The sequence below is a fragment of the Nuphar pumila genome, chromosome 1, assembly GCF_984573655.1.
Source record: "Nuphar pumila chromosome 1, dmNupPumi1.hap1.1, whole genome shotgun sequence".
Lineage (NCBI taxonomy): Eukaryota > Viridiplantae > Streptophyta > Magnoliopsida > Nymphaeales > Nymphaeaceae > Nuphar > Nuphar pumila.
In genome coordinates this window covers 161652577-161667667 of record NC_143249.1, presented here as the reverse complement: position 1 = coordinate 161667667, position 15091 = coordinate 161652577, and the positions used below count along the sequence as shown (strand labels likewise).

General features: G+C 57.5%; 28 non-coding genes across 28 annotated transcripts; all 28 read right to left on the bottom strand.

Moving 5' to 3' along the window:
* Positions 1-194: 194 nt before the first annotated feature.
* Positions 195-313, bottom strand: LOC149849806 (5S ribosomal RNA). The gene has a single exon (XR_016434688.1). It is a non-coding gene; the product is annotated as a 5S ribosomal RNA (ribosomal RNA).
* A 423-nt stretch (positions 314-736) lies between these two features.
* On the bottom strand, positions 737-855 carry LOC149849805 (5S ribosomal RNA). Its single transcript, XR_016436778.1, has one exon. It is a non-coding gene; the product is annotated as a 5S ribosomal RNA (ribosomal RNA).
* A 410-nt stretch (positions 856-1265) lies between these two features.
* LOC149849804 (5S ribosomal RNA) lies at positions 1266-1384 on the bottom strand. The gene has a single exon (XR_016434687.1). It is a non-coding gene; the product is annotated as a 5S ribosomal RNA (ribosomal RNA).
* A 422-nt stretch (positions 1385-1806) lies between these two features.
* LOC149849803 (5S ribosomal RNA) lies at positions 1807-1925 on the bottom strand. Its single transcript, XR_016434684.1, has one exon. It is a non-coding gene; the product is annotated as a 5S ribosomal RNA (ribosomal RNA).
* Positions 1926-2348: 423 nt separating this feature from the next.
* On the bottom strand, positions 2349-2467 carry LOC149849802 (5S ribosomal RNA). The gene has a single exon (XR_016434682.1). It is a non-coding gene; the product is annotated as a 5S ribosomal RNA (ribosomal RNA).
* Positions 2468-2890: 423 nt separating this feature from the next.
* Positions 2891-3009, bottom strand: LOC149849801 (5S ribosomal RNA). The gene has a single exon (XR_016426130.1). It is a non-coding gene; the product is annotated as a 5S ribosomal RNA (ribosomal RNA).
* A 423-nt stretch (positions 3010-3432) lies between these two features.
* LOC149849800 (5S ribosomal RNA) lies at positions 3433-3551 on the bottom strand. The gene has a single exon (XR_016434680.1). It is a non-coding gene; the product is annotated as a 5S ribosomal RNA (ribosomal RNA).
* A 423-nt stretch (positions 3552-3974) lies between these two features.
* On the bottom strand, positions 3975-4093 carry LOC149849799 (5S ribosomal RNA). Its single transcript, XR_016436767.1, has one exon. It is a non-coding gene; the product is annotated as a 5S ribosomal RNA (ribosomal RNA).
* Positions 4094-4503: 410 nt separating this feature from the next.
* Positions 4504-4622, bottom strand: LOC149849798 (5S ribosomal RNA). The gene has a single exon (XR_016426003.1). It is a non-coding gene; the product is annotated as a 5S ribosomal RNA (ribosomal RNA).
* A 410-nt stretch (positions 4623-5032) lies between these two features.
* Positions 5033-5151, bottom strand: LOC149849797 (5S ribosomal RNA). The gene has a single exon (XR_016434679.1). It is a non-coding gene; the product is annotated as a 5S ribosomal RNA (ribosomal RNA).
* Positions 5152-5574: 423 nt separating this feature from the next.
* LOC149849796 (5S ribosomal RNA) lies at positions 5575-5693 on the bottom strand. The gene has a single exon (XR_016427248.1). It is a non-coding gene; the product is annotated as a 5S ribosomal RNA (ribosomal RNA).
* Positions 5694-6116: 423 nt separating this feature from the next.
* LOC149849795 (5S ribosomal RNA) lies at positions 6117-6235 on the bottom strand. The gene has a single exon (XR_016434443.1). It is a non-coding gene; the product is annotated as a 5S ribosomal RNA (ribosomal RNA).
* Positions 6236-6657: 422 nt separating this feature from the next.
* Positions 6658-6776, bottom strand: LOC149849794 (5S ribosomal RNA). The gene has a single exon (XR_016436009.1). It is a non-coding gene; the product is annotated as a 5S ribosomal RNA (ribosomal RNA).
* Positions 6777-7186: 410 nt separating this feature from the next.
* Positions 7187-7305, bottom strand: LOC149849793 (5S ribosomal RNA). The gene has a single exon (XR_016434678.1). It is a non-coding gene; the product is annotated as a 5S ribosomal RNA (ribosomal RNA).
* Positions 7306-7728: 423 nt separating this feature from the next.
* LOC149849792 (5S ribosomal RNA) lies at positions 7729-7847 on the bottom strand. Its single transcript, XR_016436756.1, has one exon. It is a non-coding gene; the product is annotated as a 5S ribosomal RNA (ribosomal RNA).
* A 410-nt stretch (positions 7848-8257) lies between these two features.
* Positions 8258-8376, bottom strand: LOC149849791 (5S ribosomal RNA). The gene has a single exon (XR_016434677.1). It is a non-coding gene; the product is annotated as a 5S ribosomal RNA (ribosomal RNA).
* Positions 8377-8799: 423 nt separating this feature from the next.
* LOC149849790 (5S ribosomal RNA) lies at positions 8800-8918 on the bottom strand. The gene has a single exon (XR_016426323.1). It is a non-coding gene; the product is annotated as a 5S ribosomal RNA (ribosomal RNA).
* Positions 8919-9341: 423 nt separating this feature from the next.
* Positions 9342-9460, bottom strand: LOC149849789 (5S ribosomal RNA). Its single transcript, XR_016426104.1, has one exon. It is a non-coding gene; the product is annotated as a 5S ribosomal RNA (ribosomal RNA).
* Positions 9461-9882: 422 nt separating this feature from the next.
* On the bottom strand, positions 9883-10001 carry LOC149849788 (5S ribosomal RNA). The gene has a single exon (XR_016435998.1). It is a non-coding gene; the product is annotated as a 5S ribosomal RNA (ribosomal RNA).
* Positions 10002-10411: 410 nt separating this feature from the next.
* On the bottom strand, positions 10412-10530 carry LOC149849787 (5S ribosomal RNA). Its single transcript, XR_016434676.1, has one exon. It is a non-coding gene; the product is annotated as a 5S ribosomal RNA (ribosomal RNA).
* A 423-nt stretch (positions 10531-10953) lies between these two features.
* LOC149849786 (5S ribosomal RNA) lies at positions 10954-11072 on the bottom strand. Its single transcript, XR_016436745.1, has one exon. It is a non-coding gene; the product is annotated as a 5S ribosomal RNA (ribosomal RNA).
* A 410-nt stretch (positions 11073-11482) lies between these two features.
* LOC149849785 (5S ribosomal RNA) lies at positions 11483-11601 on the bottom strand. The gene has a single exon (XR_016434674.1). It is a non-coding gene; the product is annotated as a 5S ribosomal RNA (ribosomal RNA).
* A 422-nt stretch (positions 11602-12023) lies between these two features.
* Positions 12024-12142, bottom strand: LOC149849784 (5S ribosomal RNA). The gene has a single exon (XR_016434673.1). It is a non-coding gene; the product is annotated as a 5S ribosomal RNA (ribosomal RNA).
* A 423-nt stretch (positions 12143-12565) lies between these two features.
* On the bottom strand, positions 12566-12684 carry LOC149849783 (5S ribosomal RNA). The gene has a single exon (XR_016434672.1). It is a non-coding gene; the product is annotated as a 5S ribosomal RNA (ribosomal RNA).
* Positions 12685-13094: 410 nt separating this feature from the next.
* On the bottom strand, positions 13095-13213 carry LOC149849782 (5S ribosomal RNA). Its single transcript, XR_016434671.1, has one exon. It is a non-coding gene; the product is annotated as a 5S ribosomal RNA (ribosomal RNA).
* A 423-nt stretch (positions 13214-13636) lies between these two features.
* Positions 13637-13755, bottom strand: LOC149849781 (5S ribosomal RNA). The gene has a single exon (XR_016436734.1). It is a non-coding gene; the product is annotated as a 5S ribosomal RNA (ribosomal RNA).
* Positions 13756-14165: 410 nt separating this feature from the next.
* LOC149849780 (5S ribosomal RNA) lies at positions 14166-14284 on the bottom strand. Its single transcript, XR_016434669.1, has one exon. It is a non-coding gene; the product is annotated as a 5S ribosomal RNA (ribosomal RNA).
* Positions 14285-14706: 422 nt separating this feature from the next.
* LOC149849779 (5S ribosomal RNA) lies at positions 14707-14825 on the bottom strand. Its single transcript, XR_016434667.1, has one exon. It is a non-coding gene; the product is annotated as a 5S ribosomal RNA (ribosomal RNA).
* Positions 14826-15091: the final 266 nt, after the last annotated feature.

Sequence of the window (15091 nt, the reverse complement as noted above, 5' to 3'; positions counted from 1 at the left end):
GTTACGGTCCGGCGAGCCGGAACTGCTGCGTTTGTCGCACGCCGCGGCTCGTGTCGGGTGCCGGCGCTGCGGCGTGCAAGGCGAGGGTGAAAGGGAAGCAGAAGACCTCGATGGATCAGATACGGTGTGTTGCGGGAAGTGAAAAGAAGGTCGGAGGTTGGTGCCGACGACAAAAAAGCGCCGAAGGCAAAAAGAGAGTGCAACACGAGGACTTCCCAGGAGGTCACCCATCCCAGTACTACTCTCGCCCAAGCACGCTTAACTTCAGAGTTCTGATGGGATCCGGTGCTTTAGTGCTAGTGTGATCGCACCCGTTACATGTTGCGCGAAAAAATGCTCTTATGCCTCACGCGGGAGCCGTGGGGGCCGCAACGCACGAACCGACTAGCCGTCATAAAAACGGCCCCGAAAAACGCCCGAAATGAGCTTAAACGGCATCCGAAACGGTCCCGAACCGACGTCGTCTGTTCGTCACGTCGTAGCCAGCGGAACGTGCTTTCCGTGGGCAGGAAAATCGCCGAATTTCGACATCGGCGTGCCAAGTTACGGTCCGGCGAGCCGGAACTGCTGCGTTTGTCGCACGCCGCGGCTCGTGTCGGGTGCCGGCGCTGCGGCGCGCAAGGCGAGGGTGAAAGGGAAGCAGAAGACCTCGATGGATCAGATACGGTGTGTTGCGGGAAGTGAAAAGAAGGTCGGAGGTTGGTGCCGACGACAAAAAAGCGCCGAAGGCAAAAAGAGAGTGCAACACAAGGACTTCCCAGGAGGTCACCCATCCCAGTACTACTCTCGCTCAAGCACGCTTAACTTCAGAGTTCTGATGGGATCCGGTGCTTTAGTGCTGGTATGATCGCACCCGTTACATGTTGCGCGAAAAAATGCTCTTATGCCTCACGCGGGAGCCGTGGGGGCCGCAACGCACAAACCGACTAGTCATCATAGAAACGCCCGAAATGATCTTAAACGGCATCTAAAACGGTCCCGAACCGACTTCGTCTGTTCGTCACGTCGTAGCCAGCGGAACGAGCTTTCCGTGGCCAGGAAAATCGCCGAATTTCGACATCGGCGTGCCAAGTTACGGTCTGGCGAGCCGGAACTGCTGCGTTTGTCGCACGCCGCGGCTCGTGTCGGGTGCCGGCGCTGCGGCGCGCAAGGCGAGGGTGAAAGGGAAGCAGAAGACCTCGATGGATCAGATACGGTGTGTTGCGGGAAGTGAAAAGAAGGTCGGAGGTTGGTGCCGACGACAAAAAAGCGCCGAAGGCAAAAAGAGAGTGCAACACGAGGACTTCCCAGGAGGTCACCCATCCCAGTACTACTCTCGCCCAAGCACGCTTAACTTCAGAGTTCTGATGGGATCCGGTGCTTTAGTGCTAGTGTGATCGCACCCGTTACATGTTGCGCCAAAAAATGCTCTTATGCCTCACGCGGGAGCCGTGGGGGCCGCAACGCACGAACCGACTAGCCGTCATAAAAACAGCCCCGAAAAACGCCCGAAATGAGCTTAAACGGCATCCGAAACGGTCCTGAACCGACTTCGTCTGTTCGCCACGTCGTAGCCAGCGGAACGAGCTTTCCGTGGCCACGAAAATCGCCGAATTCCGACATCGGTGTGCCAAGTTACAGTCCGGAGAGCCGGAACTGCTGCTTTTGTCGCACGCCGCGGCTCGTGTCGGGTGCGGGCGCTGCGGCGCGCAAGGCGAGGGTGAAAGGGAAGCAGAAGACCTCGATGGATCAGATACGGTGTGTTGCGGTAAGTGAAAAGAAGGTCGGAGGTTGGTGCCGACGACAAAAAGCGCCGAAGGCAAAAAGAGAGTGCAACACGAGGACTTCCCAGGAGGTCACCCATCCCAGTACTACTCTCGCCCAAGCACGCTTAACTTCAGAGTTCTGATGGGATCCGGTGCTTTAGTGCTAGTGTGATCGCACCCGTTACATGTTGCGCGAAAAAATGCTCTTATGCCTCACGCGGGAGCCGTGGGGGCCGCAACGCACGAACCGACTAGCCGTCATAAAAACGGCCCCGAAAAACGCCCGAAATGAGCTTAAACGGCATCCGAAACGGTCCCGAACCGACTTTGTCTGTTCGTCACGTCGTAGCGAGCGGAACGTGCTTTCCGTGGGCAGGAAAATCGCCGAATTTCGACATCGGCGTGCCAAGTTACGGTCCGGCGAGCCGGAACTGCTGCGTTTGTCGCACGCCGCGGCTCGTGTCGGGTGTCGGCGCTGCGGCGCGCAAGGCGAGGGTGAAAGGGAAGCAGAAGACCTCGATGGATCAGATACGGTGTGTTGCGGGAAGTGAAAAGAAGGTCGGAGGTTGGTGCCGACGACAAAAAAGCGCCGAAGGCAAAAAGAGAGTGCAACACGAGGACTTCCCAGGAGGTCACCCATCCCAGTACTACTCTCGCCCAAGCACGCTTAACTTCAGAGTTCTGATGGGATCCGGTGCTTTAGTGCTAGTGTGATCGCACCCGTTACATGTTGCGCGAAAAAATGCTCTTATGCCTCACGCGGGAGCCGTGGGGGCCGCAACGTACGAACCGACTAGCCGTCATAAAAACGGCCCCGAAAAACGCCCGAAATGAGCTTAAACGGCATCCGAAACGGTCCCGAACCGACTTCGTCTGTTCGCCACGTCGTAGCCAGCGGAACGAGCTTTCCGTGGCCACGAAAATCGCCGAATTCCGACATCGGTGTGCCAAGTTACAGTCCAGAGAGCCGGAACTGCTGCTTTTGTCGCACGCCGCGGCTCGTGTCGGGTGCGGGCGCTGCGGCGCGCAAGGCGAGGGTGAAAGGGAAGCAGAAGACCTTGATGGATCAGATACGGTGTGTTGCGGTAAGTGAAAAGAAGGTCGGAGGTTGGTGCCGACGACAAAAAAGCGCCGAAGGTAAATAGAGAGTGCAACACGAGGACTTCCCAGGAGGTCACCCATTCCAGTACTACTCTCGCCCAAGCACGCTTAACTTCGGAGTTCTGATGGGATCCGGTGCTTTAGTGCTGGTATGATCGCACCCGTTACATGTTGCGCGAAAAAATGCTCTTATGCCTCACGCGGGAGCCGTGGGGGCCGCAACGCACGAACCGACTAGCCGTCATAGAAACGGCCCCGAAAAACGCCCGAAACGAGCTTAAACGGCATCCGAAACGGTCCCGAACCGACTTCGTCTGTTCGCCACGTCGTAGCCAGCGGAACGAGCTTTCCGTGGCCACGAAAATCGCCGAATTCCGACATCGGCGTGCCAAGTTACGGTCCGGCGACCCGGAACTGCTGCGTTTGTCGCACGCCGCGGCTCGTGTCGGGTGCCGGCGCTGCGGCGCGCAAGGCGAGGGTGAAAGGGAAGCAGAAGACCTCGATGGATCAGATACGGTGTGTTGCGGGAAGTGAAAAGAAGTTCGGAGGTTGGTGCCGACGACAAAAAAGCGCCGAAGGCAAAAAGAGAGTGCAACACGAGGACTTCCCAGGAGGTCACCCATCCCAGTACTACTCTCGCCCAAGCACGCTTAACTTCAGAGTTCTGATGGGATCCGGTGCTTTAGTGCTAGTGTGATCGCACCCGTTACATGTTGCGCGAAAAAATGCTCTTATGCCTCACGCGGGAGCCGTGGGGGCCGCAACGCACGAACCGACTAGCCGTCATAAAAACGGCCCCGAAAAACGCCCGAAATGAGCTTAAACGGCATCCGAAACGGTCCCGAACCGACGTCGTCTGTTCGTCACGTCGTAGCCAGCGGAACGTGCTTTCCGTGGGCAGGAAAATCGCCGAATTTCGACATCGGCGTGCCAAGTTACGGTCCGGCGAGCCGGAACTGCTGCGTTTGTCGCACGCCGCGGCTCGTGTCGGGTGCCGGCGCTGCGGCGCGCAAGGCGAGGGTGAAAGGGAAGCAGAAGACCTCGATGGATCAGATACGGTGTGTTGCGGGAAGTGAAAAGAAGGTCGGAGGTTGGTGCCGACGACAAAAAAGCGCCGAAGGCAAAAAGAGAGTGCAACACAAGGACTTCCCAGGAGGTCACCCATCCCAGTACTACTCTCGCTCAAGCACGCTTAACTTCAGAGTTCTGATGGGATCCGGTGCTTTAGTGCTGGTATGATCGCACCCGTTACATGTTGCGCGAAAAAATGCTCTTATGCCTCACGCGGGAGCCGTGGGGGCCGCAACGCACAAACCGACTAGTCATCATAGAAACGCCCGAAATGATCTTAAACGGCATCTAAAACGGTCCCGAACCGACTTCGTCTGTTCGTCACGTCGTAGCCAGCGGAACGAGCTTTCCGTGGCCAGGAAAATCGCCGAATTTCGACATCGGCGTGCCAAGTTACGGTCTGGCGAGCCGGAACTGCTGCGTTTGTCGCACGCCGCGGCTCGTGTCGGGTGCCGGCGCTGCGGCGCGCAAGGCGAGGGTGAAAGGGAAGCAGAAGACCTCGATGGATCAGATACGGTGTGTTGCGGGAAGTGAAAAGAAGGTCGGAGGTTGGTGCCGACGACAAAAAAGCGCCGAAGGCAAAAAGAGAGTGCAACACGAGGACTTCCAAGGAGGTCACCCATCCCAGTACTACTCTCGCCCAAGCACGCTTAACTTCAGAGTTCTGATGGGATCCGGTGCTTTAGTGCTAGTGTGATCGCACCCGTTACATGTTGCGCCAAAAAATGCTCTTATGCCTCACGCGGGCGCCGTGGGGGCCGCAACGCACGAACCGACTAGCCGTCATAGAAACGCCCGAAATGAGCTTAAACGGCATCTGAAACGGTCCCGAACCGACTTCGTCTGTTCGTCACGTCGTAGCCAGCGGAACGAGCTTTCCGTGGCCAGGAAAATCGCCGAATTTCGACATCGGCGTGCCAAGTTACGGTCCGGCGAGCCGGAACTGCTGCGTTTGTCGCACACCGCGGCTCGTGTCGGGTGCCGGCGCTGCGGCGTGCAAGGCGAGGGTGAAAGTGAAGCAGAAGACCTCGATGGATCAGATACGGTGTGTTGCGGGAAGTGAAAAGAAGGTCGGAGGTTGGTGCCGACGACAAAAAAGCGCCGAAGGCAAAAAGAGAGTGCAACACGAGGACTTCCCAGGAGGTCACCCATCCCAGTACTACTCTCGCCCAAGCACGCTTAACTTCAGAGTTCTGATGGGATCCGGTGCTTTAGTGCTAGTGTGATCGCACCCGTTACATGTTGCGCGAAAAAATGCTCTTATGCCTCACGCGGGAGCCGTGGGGGCCGCAACGCACGAACCGACTAGCCGTCATAAAAACAGCCCCGAAAAACGCCCGAAATGAGCTTAAACGGCATCCGAAACGGTCCCGAACCGACTTCGTCTGTTCGTCACGTCGTAGCCAGCGGAACGTGCTTTCCGTGGGCAGGAAAATCGCCGAATTTCGACATCGGCGTGCCAAGTTACGGTCCGGCGAGCCGGAACTGCTGCGTTTGTCGCACGCCGCGGCTCGTGTCGGGTGCCGGCGCTGCGGCGCGCAAGGCGAGGGTGAAAGGGAAGCAGAAGACCTCGATGGATCAGATACGGTGTGTTGCGGGAAGTGAAAAGAAGGTCGGAGGTTGGTGCCGACGACAAAAAAGCGCCGAAGGCAAAAAGAGAGTGCAACACAAGGACTTCCCAGGAGGTCACCCATCCCAGTACTACTCTCGCCCAAGCACGCTTAACTTCAGAGTTCTGATGGGATCCGGTGCTTTAGTGCTGGTATGATCGCACCCGTTACATGTTGCGCGAAAAAATGCTCTTATGCCTCACGCGGGAGCCGTGGGGGCCGCAACGTACGAACCGACTAGCCGTCATAAAAACGGCCCCGAAAAACGCCCGAAATGAGCTTAAACGGCATCCGAAACGGTCCCGAACCGACTTCGTCTGTTCGCCACGTCGTAGCCAGCGGAACGAGCTTTCCGTGGCCACGAAAATCGCCGAATTCCGACATCGGTGTGCCAAGTTACAGTCCAGAGAGCCGGAACTGCTGCTTTTGTCGCACGCCGCGGCTCGTGTCGGGTGCGGGCGCTGCGGCGCGCAAGGCGAGGGTGAAAGGGAAGCAGAAGACCTTGATGGATCAGATACGGTGTGTTGCGGTAAGTGAAAAGAAGGTCGGAGGTTGGTGCCGACGACAAAAAAGCGCCGAAGGTAAATAGAGAGTGCAACACGAGGACTTCCCAGGAGGTCACCCATTCCAGTACTACTCTCGCCCAAGCACGCTTAACTTCGGAGTTCTGATGGGATACGGTGCTTTAGTGCTGGTATGATCGCACCCGTTACATGTTGCGCGAAAAAATGCTCTTATGCCTCACGCGGAAGCCGTGGGGGCCGCAACGCACAAACCGACTAGCCGTCATAGAAACGCCCCGAAAAACGCCCGAAACGAGCTTAAACGGCATCTGAAACGGTCCCGAACCGACTTCGTCTGTTCGTCACGTCGTAGCCAGCGGAACGTGCTTTCCGTGGCCAGGAAAATCGCCGAATTTCGACATCGGCGTGCCAAGTTACGGTCCGGCGAGCCGGAACTGCTGCGTTTGTCGCACGCCGCGGCTCGTGTCGGGTGCCGGCGCTGCGGCGCGCAAGGCGAGGGTGAAAGGGAAGCAGAAGACCTCGATGGATCAGATACGGTGTGTTGCGGGAAGTGAAAAGAAGGTCGGAGGTTGGTGCCGACGACAAAAAAGCGCCGAAGGCAAAAAGAGAGTGCAACACAAGGACTTCTCAGGAGGTCACCCATCCCAGTACTACTCTTGCTCAAGCACGCTTAACTTCAGAGTTCTGATGGGATCCGGTGCTTTAGTGCTGGTATGATCGCACCCGTTACATGTTGCGCGAAAAAATGCTCTTATGCCTCACGCGGGCGCCGTGGGGGCCGCAACGCACAAACCGACTAGCCGTCATAGAAACGCCCGAAATGAGCTTAAACGGCATCTGAAACGGTCCCGAACCGACTTCGTCTGTTCGTCACGTCGTAGCCAGCGGAACGAGCTTTCCGTGGCCAGGAAAATCGCCGAATTTCGACATCGGCGTGCCAAGTTACGGTCCGGCGAGCCGGAACTGCTGCGTTTGTCGCACGCCGCGGCTCGTGTCGGGTGCCGGCGCTGCGGCGTGCAAGGCGAGGGTGAAAGGGAAGCAGAAGACCTCGATGGATCAGATACGGTGTGTTGCGGGAAGTGAAAAGAAGGTCGGAGGTTGGTGCCGACGACAAAAAAGCGCCGAAGGCAAAAAGAGAGTGCAACACGAGGACTTCCCAGGAGGTCACCCATCCCAGTACTACTCTCGCCCAAGCACGCTTAACTTCAGAGTTCTGATGGGATCCGGTGCTTTAGTGCTAGTGTGATCGCACCCGTTACATGTTGCGCGAAAAAATGCTCTTATGCCTCACGCGGGAGCCGTGGGGGCCGCAACGCACGAACCGACTAGCCGTCATAAAAACGGCCCCGAAAAACGCCCGAAATGAGCTTAAACGGCATCCGAAACGGTCCCGAACCGACGTCGTCTGTTCGTCACGTCGTAGCCAGCGGAACGTGCTTTCCGTGGGCAGGAAAATCGCCGAATTTCGACATCGGCGTGCCAAGTTACGGTCCGGCGAGCCGGAACTGCTGCGTTTGTCGCACGCCGCGGCTCGTGTCGGGTGCCGGCGCTGCGGCGCGCAAGGCGAGGGTGAAAGGGAAGCAGAAGACCTCGATGGATCAGATACGGTGTGTTGCGGGAAGTGAAAAGAAGGTCGGAGGTTGGTGCCGACGACAAAAAAGCGCCGAAGGCAAAAAGAGAGTGCAACACAAGGACTTCCCAGGAGGTCACCCATCCCAGTACTACTCTCGCTCAAGCACGCTTAACTTCAGAGTTCTGATGGGATCCGGTGCTTTAGTGCTGGTATGATCGCACCCGTTACATGTTGCGCGAAAAAATGCTCTTATGCCTCACGCGGGAGCCGTGGGGGCCGCAACGCACAAACCGACTAGTCATCATAGAAACGCCCGAAATGATCTTAAACGGCATCTAAAACGGTCCCGAACCGACTTCGTCTGTTCGTCACGTCGTAGCCAGCGGAACGAGCTTTCCGTGGCCAGGAAAATCGCCGAATTTCGACATCGGCGTGCCAAGTTACGGTCTGGCGAGCCGGAACTGCTGCGTTTGTCGCACGCCGCGGCTCGTGTCGGGTGCCGGCGCTGCGGCGCGCAAGGCGAGGGTGAAAGGGAAGCAGAAGACCTCGATGGATCAGATACGGTGTGTTGCGGGAAGTGAAAAGAAGGTCGGAGGTTGGTGCCGACGACAAAAAAGCGCCGAAGGCAAAAAGAGAGTGCAACACGAGGACTTCCCAGGAGGTCACCCATCCCAGTACTACTCTCGCCCAAGCACGCTTAACTTCAGAGTTCTGATGGGATCCGGTGCTTTAGTGCTAGTGTGATCGCACCCGTTACATGTTGCGCCAAAAAATGCTCTTATGCCTCACGCGGGAGCCGTGGGGGCCGCAACGCACGAACCGACTAGCCGTCATAAAAACGGCCCCGAAAAACGCCCGAAATGAGCTTAAACGGCATCCGAAACGGTCCCGAACCGACTTCGTCTGTTCGTCACGTCGTAGCCAGCGGAACGTGCTTTCCGTGGGCAGGAAAATCGCCGAATTTCGACATCGGCGTGCCAAGTTACGGTCCGGCGAGCCGGAACTGCTGCGTTTGTCGCACGCCGCGGCTCGTGTCGGGTGCCGGCGCTGCGGCGCGCAAGGCGAGGGTGAAAGGGAAGCAGAAGACCTCGATGGATCAGATACGGTGTGTTGCGGGAAGTGAAAAGAAGGTCGGAGGTTGGTGCCGACGACAAAAAAGCGCCGAAGGCAAAAAGAGAGTGCAACACGAGGACTTCCCAGGAGGTCACCCATCCCAGTACTACTCTCGCCCAAGCACGCTAAACTTCAGAGTTCTGATGGGATCCGGTGCTTTAGTGCTAGTGTGATCGCACCCGTTACATGTTGCGCGAAAAAATGCTCTTATGCCTCACGCGGGAGTCGTGGGGGCCGCAACGTACGAACCGACTAGCCGTCATAAAAACGGCCCCGAAAAACGCCCGAAATGAGCTTAAACGGCATCCGAAACGGTCCCGAACCGACTTCGTCTGTTCGCCACGTCGTAGCCAGCGGAACGAGCTTTCCGTGGCCACGAAAATCGCCGAATTCCGACATCGGTGTGCCAAGTTACAGTCCAGAGAGCCGGAACTGCTGCTTTTGTCGCACGCCGCGGCTCGTGTCGGGTGCGGGCGCTGCGGCGCGCAAGGCGAGGGTGAAAGGGAAGCAGAAGACCTTGATGGATCAGATACGGTGTGTTGCGGTAAGTGAAAAGAAGGTCGGAGGTTGGTGCCGACGACAAAAAAGCGCCGAAGGTAAATAGAGAGTGCAACACGAGGACTTCCCAGGAGGTCACCCATTCCAGTACTACTCTCGCCCAAGCACGCTTAACTTCGGAGTTCTGATGGGATCCGGTGCTTTAGTGCTGGTATGATCGCACCCGTTACATGTTGCGCGAAAAAATGCTCTTATGCCTCACGCGGAAGCCGTGGGGGCCGCAACGCACAAACCGACTAGCCGTCATAGAAACGCCCCGAAAAACACCCGAAACGAGCTTAAACGGCATCTGAAACGGTCCCGAACCGACTTCGTCTGTTCGTCACGTCGTAGCCAGCGGAACGTGCTTTCCGTGGCCAGGAAAATCGCCGAATTTCGACATCGGCGTGCCAAGTTACGGTCCGGCGAGCCGGAACTGCTGCGTTTGTCGCACGCCGCGGCTCGTGTCGGGTGCCGGCGCTGCGGCGCGCAAGGCGAGGGTGAAAGGGAAGCAGAAGACCTCGATGGATCAGATACGGTGTGTTGCGGGAAGTGAAAAGAAGGTCGGAGGTTGGTGCCGACGACAAAAAAGCGCCGAAGGCAAAAAGAGAGTGCAACACAAGGACTTCTCAGGAGGTCACCCATCCCAGTACTACTCTTGCTCAAGCACGCTTAACTTCAGAGTTCTGATGGGATCCGGTGCTTTAGTGCTGGTATGATCGCACCCGTTACATGTTGCGCGAAAAAATGCTCTTATGCCTCACGCGGGCGCCGTGGGGGCCGCAACGCACAAACCGACTAGCCGTCATAGAAACGCCCGAAATGAGCTTAAACGGCATCTGAAACGGTCCCGAACCGACTTCGTCTGTTCGTCACGTCGTAGCCAGCGGAACGAGCTTTCCGTGGCCAGGAAAATCGCCGAATTTCGACATCGGCGTGCCAAGTTACGGTCCGGCGAGCCGGAACTGCTGCGTTTGTCGCACGCCGCGGCTCGTGTCGGGTGCCGGCGCTGCGGCGTGCAAGGCGAGGGTGAAAGGGAAGCAGAAGACCTCGATGGATCAGATACGGTGTGTTGCGGGAAGTGAAAAGAAGGTCGGAGGTTGGTGCCGACGACAAAAAAGCGCCGAAGGCAAAAAGAGAGTGCAACACGAGGACTTCCCAGGAGGTCACCCATCCCAGTACTACTCTCGCCCAAGCACGCTTAACTTCAGAGTTCTGATGGGATCCGGTGCTTTAGTGCTAGTGTGATCGCACCCGTTACATGTTGCGCGAAAAAATGCTCTTATGCCTCACGCGGGAGCCGTGGGGGCCGCAACGCACGAACCGACTAGCCGTCATAAAAACGGCCCCGAAAAACGCCCGAAATGAGCTTAAACGGCATCCGAAACGGTCCCGAACCGACGTCGTCTGTTCGTCACGTCGTAGCCAGCGGAACGTGCTTTCCGTGGGCAGGAAAATCGCCGAATTTCGACATCGGCGTGCCAAGTTACGGTCCGGCGAGCCGGAACTGCTGCGTTTGTCGCACGCCGCGGCTCGTGTCGGGTGCCGGCGCTGCGGCGCGCAAGGCGAGGGTGAAAGGGAAGCAGAAGACCTCGATGGATCAGATACGGTGTGTTGCGGGAAGTGAAAAGAAGGTCGGAGGTTGGTGCCGACGACAAAAAAGCGCCGAAGGCAAAAAGAGAGTGCAACACAAGGACTTCCCAGGAGGTCACCCATCCCAGTACTACTCTCGCTCAAGCACGCTTAACTTCAGAGTTCTGATGGGATCCGGTGCTTTAGTGCTGGTATGATCGCACCCGTTACATGTTGCGCGAAAAAATGCTCTTATGCCTCACGCGGGAGCCGTGGGGGCCGCAACGCACAAACCGACTAGTCATCATAGAAACGCCCGAAATGATCTTAAACGGCATCTAAAACGGTCCCGAACCGACTTCGTCTGTTCGTCACGTCGTAGCCAGCGGAACGAGCTTTCCGTGGCCAGGAAAATCGCCGAATTTCGACATCGGCGTGCCAAGTTACGGTCTGGCGAGCCGGAACTGCTGCGTTTGTCGCACGCCGCGGCTCGTGTCGGGTGCCGGCGCTGCGGCGCGCAAGGCGAGGGTGAAAGGGAAGCAGAAGACCTCGATGGATCAGATACGGTGTGTTGCGGGAAGTGAAAAGAAGGTCGGAGGTTGGTGCCGACGACAAAAAAGCGCCGAAGGCAAAAAGAGAGTGCAACACGAGGACTTCCCAGGAGGTCACCCATCCCAGTACTACTCTCGCCCAAGCACGCTTAACTTCAGAGTTCTGATGGGATCCGGTGCTTTAGTGCTAGTGTGATCGCACCCGTTACATGTTGCGCGAAAAAATGCTCTTATGCCTCACGCGGGAGCCGTGGGGGCCGCAACGCACGAACCGACTAGCCGTCATAAAAACAGCCCCGAAAAACGCCCGAAATGAGCTTAAACGGCATCCGAAACGGTCCTGAACCGACTTCGTCTGTTCGCCACGTCGTAGCCAGCGGAACGAGCTTTCCGTGGCCACGAAAATCGCCGAATTCCGACATCGGTGTGCCAAGTTACAGTCCGGAGAGCCGGAACTGCTGCTTTTGTCGCACGCCGCGGCTCGTGTCGGGTGCGGGCGCTGCGGCGCGCAAGGCGAGGGTGAAAGGGAAGCAGAAGACCTCGATGGATCAGATACGGTGTGTTGCGGTAAGTGAAAAGAAGGTCGGAGGTTGGTGCCGACGACAAAAAGCGCCGAAGGCAAAAAGAGAGTGCAACACGAGGACTTCCCAGGAGGTCACCCATCCCAGTACTACTCTCGCCCAAGCACGCTTAACTTCAGAGTTCTGATGGGATCCGGTGCTTTAGTGCTAGTGTGATCGCACCCGTTACATGTTGCGCGAAAAAATGCTCTTATGCCTCACGCGGGAGCCGTGGGGGCCGCAACGCACGAACCGACTAGCCGTCATAAAAACGGCCCCGAAAAACGCCCGAAACGAGCTTAAACGGCATCCGAAACGGTCCCGAACCGACTTCGTCTGTTCGTCACGTCGTAGCGAGCGGAACGTGCTTTCCGTGGGCAGGAAAATCGCCGAATTTCGACATCGGCGTGCCAAGTTACGGTCCGGCGAGCCGGAACTGCTGCGTTTGTCGCACGCCGCGGCTCGTGTCGGGTGTCGGCGCTGCGGCGCGCAAGGCGAGGGTGAAAGGGAAGCAGAAGACCTCGATGGATCAGATACGGTGTATTGCGGGAAGTGAAAAGAAGGTCGGAGGTTGGTGCCGACGACAAAAAAGCGCCGAAGGCAAAAAGAGAGTGCAACACGAGGACTTCCCAGGAGGTCACCCATCCCAGTACTACTCTCGCCCAAGCACGCTTAACTTCAGAGTTCTGATGGGATCCGGTGCTTTAGTGCTAGTGTGATCGCACCCGTTACATGTTGCGCGAAAAAATGCTCTTATGCCTCACGCGGGCGCCGTGGGGGCCGCAACGCACAAACCGACTAGCCGTCATAGAAACGCCCGAAATGAGCTTAAACGGCATCTGAAACGGTCCCGAACCGACTTCGTCTGTTCGTCACGTCGTAGCCAGCGGAACGAGCTTTCCGTGGCCAGGAAAATCGCCGAATTTCGACATCGGCGTGCCAAGTTACGGTCCGGCGAGCCGGAACTGCTGCGTTTGTCGCACGCCGCGGCTCGTGTCGGGTGCCGGCGCTGCGGCGTGCAAGGCGAGGGTGAAAGGGAAGCAGAAGACCTCGATGGATCAGATACGGTGTGTTGCGGGAAGTGAAAAGAAGGTCGGAGGTTGGTGCCGACGACAAAAAAGCGCCGAAGGCAAAAAGAGAGTGCAACACGAGGACTTCCCAGGAGGTCACCCATCCCAGTACTACTCTCGCCCAAGCACGCTTAACTTCAGAGTTCTGATGGGATCCGGTGCTTTAGTGCTAGTGTGATCGCACCCGTTACATGTTGCGCGAAAAAATGCTCTTATGCCTCACGCGGGAGCCGTGGGGGCCGCAACGCACGAACCGACTAGCCGTCATAAAAACGGCCCCGAAAAATGCCCGAAATGAGCTTAAACGGCATCCGAAACGGTCCCGAACCGACGTCGTCTGTTCGTCACGTCGTAGCCAGCGGAACGTGCTTTCCGTGGGCAGGAAAATCGCCGAATTTCGACATCGGCGTGCCAAGTTACGGTCCGGCGAGCCGGAACTGCTGCGTTTGTCGCACGCCGCGGCTCGTGTCGGGTGCCGGCGCTGCGGCGCGCAAGGCGAGGGTGAAAGGGAAGCAGAAGACCTCGATGGATCAGATACGGTGTGTTGCGGGAAGTGAAAAGAAGGTCGGAGGTTGGTGCCGACGACAAAAAAGCGCCGAAGGCAAAAAGAGAGTGCAACACAAGGACTTCCCAGGAGGTCACCCATCCCAGTACTACTCTCGCTCAAGCACGCTTAACTTCAGAGTTCTGATGGGATCCGGTGCTTTAGTGCTGGTATGATCGCACCCGTTACATGTTGCGCGAAAAAATGCTCTTATGCCTCACGCGGGAGCCGTGGGGGCCGCAACGCACAAACCGACTAGTCATCATAGAAACGCCCGAAATGATCTTAAACGGCATCTAAAACGGTCCCGAACCGACTTCGTCTGTTCGTCACGTCGTAGCCAGCGGAACGAGCTTTCCGTGGCCAGGAAAATCGCCGAATTTCGACATCGGCGTGCCAAGTTACGGTCTGGCGAGCCGGAACTGCTGCGTTTGTCGCACGCCGCGGCTCGTGTCGGGTGCCGGAGCTGCGGCGCGCAAGGCGAGGGTGAAAGGGAAGCAGAAGACCTCGATGGATCAGATACGGTGTGTTGCGGGAAGTGAAAAGAAGGTCGGAGGTTGGTGCCGACGACAAAAAAGCGCCGAAGGCAAAAAGAGAGTGCAACACGAGGACTTCCCAGGAGGTCACCCATCCCAGTACTACTCTCGCCCAAGCACGCTTAACTTCAGAGTTCTGATGGGATCCGGTGCTTTAGTGCTAGTGTGATCGCACCCGTTACATGTTGCGCCAAAAAATGCTCTTATGCCTCACGCGGGAGCCGTGGGGGCCGCAACGCACGAACCGACTAGCCGTCATAAAAACGGCCCCGAAAAACGCCCGAAATGAGCTTAAACGGCATCCGAAACGGTCCTGAACCGACTTCGTCTGTTCGCCACGTCGTAGCCAGCGGAACGAGCTTTCCGTGGCCACGAAAATCGCCGAATTCCGACATCGGTGTGCCAAGTTACAGTCCGGAGAGCCGGAACTGCTGCTTTTGTCGCACGCCGCGGCTCGTGTCGGGTGCGGGCGCTGCGGCGCGCAAGGCGAGGGTGAAAGGGAAGCAGAAGACCTCGATGGATCAGATACGGTGTGTTGCGGTAAGTGAAAAGAAGGTCGGAGGTTGGTGCCGACGACAAAAAGCGCCGAAGGCAAAAAGAGAGTGCAACACGAGGACTTCCCAGGAGGTCACCCATCCCAGTACTACTCTCGCCCAAGCACGCTTAACTTCAGAGTTCTGATGGGATCCGGTGCTTTAGTGCTAGTGTGATCGCACCCGTTACATGTTGCGCGAAAAAATGCTCTTATGCCTCACGCGGGAGCCGTGGGGGCCGCAACGCACGAACCGACTAGCCGTCATAAAAACGGCCCCGAAAAACGCCTGAAATGAGCTTAAACGGCATCCGAAACGGTCCCGAACCGACTTCGTCTGTTCGTCACGTCGTAGCCAGCGGAACGTGCTTTCCGTGGGCAGGAAAATCGCCGAATTTCGACATCGGCGTGCCAAGTTACGGTCCGGCGAGCCGGAACTGCTGCGTTTGTCG